This window comes from Penaeus japonicus, unplaced genomic scaffold (genome assembly GCF_977035675.1).
Source record: "Penaeus japonicus unplaced genomic scaffold, GWHDUDI00000001_assembly GWHDUDI00000003, whole genome shotgun sequence".
NCBI classification, from domain to species: Eukaryota; Metazoa; Arthropoda; class Malacostraca; order Decapoda; family Penaeidae; genus Penaeus; species Penaeus japonicus.
The window spans coordinates 30939632-30944631 of NW_028234405.1; positions in this window are offsets into that span (position 1 = coordinate 30939632).

Below are 5000 nucleotides of genomic sequence, written 5' to 3' on the forward strand. Positions count from 1 at the left end.
TTTAGTATGTCCTTTTGGCCTTCGCAATTCCCCTCTCACATTTAGCAGATTAATGTCACTTGTACTATCAGGATTAATTAATGATCAGGTCCTCGTGTATTTAGATGATATTTTAATTTGCTCACCCTCCCTCTCTGAACACGAGAAGAAATTGCGCCAGGTTTTCAATAGGCTATCAACTGCAGGACTATGTATTCAACCTAGCAAATGTCAGTTCTTCAAGTCTAAGTTAGAATTCTTAGGCCATACCTTGTCATCTAAAGGTATTGCACCTAATGATTCAAAAGTTAAAGCCATTGCCGACTTTCCAACACCTAAGAACCAGAAGGAATTGAAATCATTTTTAGGCCTTTCAGGTTTTTACAGACCGTTCATTCAAGGTTACGGGTCCATCGCGACGCCGCTTAACCATCTCCTTAAAAAGGACACTACTTGGCAGTGGACAGACGAGGAAAAAGCCGCATTTACAACTCTTAAATCGCGACTAATTAAGGCTCCACTCTTAGCCTTCCCCGATTTCAGTTTGCCTTTTGTCCTCACCACTGATGCCTCAAACCTCGGGCTCGGAGCAGTACTCCACCAGAAACATGGCCATTCTGGAAAAACGCAGCCCATTGCTTTTGCAAGTCGCGCCCTCAATTCAGCGGAAAAACGCTATCACACGACGGACCGTGAACTTCTCAGTATCACATGGGCCCTCCGTCATTTTCGAGAGCTAATCTTGGGATATCAGATAGAAGTGCACACTGATCATCCTCTCCTCACGTCCATATTTAAGGGTAGGACCCTCATGGACGACGCGCCCGCGCAATTGAAAATTCCTTGCAGAGTTTGACGTCACCATTGTTTATTTACCCGGGAAACAAAATGTCGTTGCCGACGCGCTATCACGCGCTCCCCTCTCTGACGCTCACAACCTGCCTGAATCTAGCTCCTCGCCCACCTTTGCCCCCCCGCAAGGTGAAATTCTCTGACATTGCACCGATCTTGGCAAATACTGCCGCTCCTACCGTTGAGGATTCTTCGAAGGACGAGATCCGGTCTGCACATGTTAATGATCGCCGTTCCGACCCCATTCATTCTGTTACCGCCCCGGTCTTGGCTGCCCCAGCCGTACCTCCCATGGACCCACCCACGGAGGACGAGATCCGGATAGCGCAACGTAATGATAATCTGTACGGCCCCTTAATTCAAGCTTTAGAAAGGAATGAAAGACCTCCCCCTAGCAGACATGTTCGAGTAAGTCAACTTTACCTCGATGCTAACGGTCTACTTTGCTACAAGTCTCGATATAGGACAAGAAAGCTTAAGGCATCTCGTAAACTTGTAGTTATTCCTGAATCTCTTGAAGGTCGAATCCTTCCTCTTTTCCATGAGTCGAAAGAAGCTGCACACTGTGGTAAGTACAAGGCAATTCACTTAGCTCAGCAACGCTTCTTCCCACACCTTATTAGCAAAGTTGCTAAGCATGTTCAGTCTTGTAAGCAATGTCCTTATTACAAAGGAAATACCAATGACCCAGCCCCTGCATTGAAATATGACATTCCAGACTTTCCTTTCCAGAAAGTCTCTTGCGACACATTGTCAGGTTTTCTACCTTCTCGCAATGGTAATCGTTATATTTTAGTATTCATTGATAACTTCACTCGTTTTTGTGAACTCGTCCCCGTCCCCAACAAAACAGCAAATGTTGTTGCACATGCTTTTCACGACTTCTGTCATAGACATTCAGCCCCCATGTATTTTTCAACTGATAACGGGACTGAATTTCATAACAAAGTCATGGATAAGTTATGTGATATCATGAATGTAACTCGTGTTAACATTCTCCCTTACCGCCCACAAAGTAATGGTATTACAGAAAGGCTCAACTCCTCCATCCTCTCATTAATGAGATCGCTTGTTGATGCGACATCGGACACATGGGATGAATCACTATTGACAATCCAGTCTTGCATTAATAGTACATTCCATTCTTCCTTAGGTGATACCCCACATTTTCTTTTATATGGAATGGATAAAAGGCTACCCTATGACCTCTCTGATGAAAATCAAGTTCCTTCATATAATAATAATTATGCTGAATATCTCCTAAATAGAAACAAGTCCATCTTTCAGATCACAAAGAAGCATTTGACTAATTCCAGAGATAAAATACTGTCATTTCAACACAAAGTGGCCCGCCACAAGGACATTGAAGTTGGAGCATTAGTATTTAGAAAAGTCAACCAACCACTCAATATTAAGTCAAAGCTTGCTCCTAGATTTGAAGGTCCATTTAGAGTAATTAGTGTAAAGAACAACAAGGCCTACATTAAATGCATACAGTCAGGTGAACAATCTTGGTCTCATTTCGACGTCCTAAAGCTTGCTCACAAGTACTATTCTCCCCCGGCCGACGAACACTAATTGATTTTTATCTTCCAGACCTTACTCCTCTTGGGCTTATCATTCTTCGCATTGGCGTCTGCCGACCGCCATGCCCTACCCCCTAGGCTTCGCGCAGTGCCAGGAGCCTTCGTTGAGGACCATGGGCTAGTCTTACCAGTAACAAACAATGTGGAAATCAAAATTTCGCTTCAGCCGATTGCTGATTTCTCCGGCCTGGCTACCTTCCACCTACGTAAGATAGCATCACTTCAAACGCAGGTAACTCGTGAACAGTTAACGCAGCAGCAATTCTCTCTTCTTGACAGTGCACTTAATTCTATCCATAATCAACTTTCTTCTTTTGTAGAACATAAACATCGTTCACGACGAGGATTAATTAATGCTGTCGGAAAGATTGCCCACGCGTTTATTTGGCGTTGTAGATGATGATACTTTCACTTCTAAATTCTCAGAGTATCAGAATAATCTCAGAACAATTACTCACAGATTTGACGCATCGATTCATGCCGTCAACACTATTGCCACTAATGTTCACGAGTTACAGAGAGCATTTCACAGCGTTAACTCAACCTTTGAAAACCTCTCCACAAAGCTCAATAACTCTAACCATTTCACAGAGCTTGCGTTTAACGTGCTATCTTACCAAGTGACAATTAATAAGATTATCAATAATATTAACTCAATAACCAACTCGTTGATTTCAGCAACAGCAGGCGAAGTGCTTCCCAGTCTCATTACTCCACATGACTTACGCCCTATTCTTCACAATATCTCCTCTGCTAATGTTAAGCCTCTCTTTCCTCTAAGGCAACGAATTCAGTTCTACTCTACTCTAAAATCTTACCTCACAATTTCAGGTCTCTCTGTACTTATCCCACTCTCCCCTGAAACTACCTTCAAGGCTTATTTCATTCACCCATTCCCATACAAAACAAATAACACTTTTTTCACTTTAAACACACAACATTCACTCATCCTAAAATCCCTTCACGGCCAGTCTATTTCCTTCCCACCAGCAGATTTCTTAGATAACTGTGCAAAGACCACTCCTCGCACATTTGTTTGCACTTCATCGCCTCTGGCACTTGACACAAACATGCCATCTTGCTCCAGGGCGCTCATTACAAACCATAACATTATAGGTCAGTGCACATTCTCTGAAATCCTTGGTTCGGTTAGGCCGTTTCTTCTCTCATTTCCCGACATTACCCTATTATTTTACTTCAAGGCTACTACAACTACAGTTATGTGTAACAAGCATAACCCTGATGTTGTTCTACAAGGTACTTTTGTTCTTCCAGCCTCATGTGAACTGACTTCCTTATCCTTATTTATTCCAGCTACCCATACCTACACAAGGAAGATTGCAATGAATACCTCCTACCTGCAGCCCATGTCGGTATCATTGCCATCATATAACATTTCTCTTCCTAGTATAACCTTTCAACAGATGCCTACTTTGCAACAGCTTGATGCATTTACCCCGCTCAGCCCGTTCCACGCAACCTACGTTTATCCCGTATACGTTACCATCGCCGGAATGTGTATGTTGCTAGTAACCCTGGGAGCGTGCTATTGCATCACCTACAGGCGAGTTGCATTGAAAAACAAGCAAGTAAAACATACCCATGATTCTGTTGCATATACCAGTTACCCTCATGCTATATAATATTATAAGAAAAAAAAATCAAATCAAAAAAAAAAAATATATAAATAATAATAATAATAATACAAAAAAATAAAACAACATAAAAACCATTTTGATACAATATTCGATATATTACTAACATGTTTTTTCCTTGTTGCACGAATTATTTTCCTTTTCATATACCGAACTATGCCTTCTACCCTACGTCCCCACTTACCTCTCTAAAGCCATGTAAGGCGCCAGGTACTTATACTCTTTTTTCAAGTTATGATATTGACGGATGCAGAAAAGCACACCTCCCAGGTGTGTTAAACCTGTAATTCCGGAGCTGATCTCGAGGCCTGCCATGCTGCAATTCCGTGTAGTATTGTGCATTAATCAAGAATCTGCCGGATGTTGCTGTCTCTTCGTATACTACTCTTATAGAGTTCCCCTGATCAAGGAATTCTTATCCTCAGTTAAGTATAAAGCTTCCTACTTTATTTCTTACCAAATCGGGACGATTTGGGGTAGCATGGTAGAGCGATATGAAAGTATTTATGTTTAACGGTTAACAGAGCATATGTCTGACCTGAGATACATGATCAAATTACAATACACAGATGTGACCTTCACAATTATCGGATTTCGTATATCCCCCAGGATCGGGCAAAGATTCGTTAAAGACAGCACCTGCAACTTTAGCCCTTCTGGAAATTCTGGTCACCTCCCCATCATAGGAATATCACCCTCAAAGGCTGACCCGAGGGCGGACCTATGAATTATGATGAACCGAAGTCAGCCAATCAGGAAATCGCGACCCAAGCTGACACTTGGAATAGCTACGCCTACTTTCCTGCAGATGGCTCATCGCCCCGCCTAGCGAGCCGTCCTGAGATATACTGACGATAGCGAAGTCACTCGAGGTCCTTGACCTTAATCACCAGCATCTACCACTCGCACTCCTACATCTACTATTGTG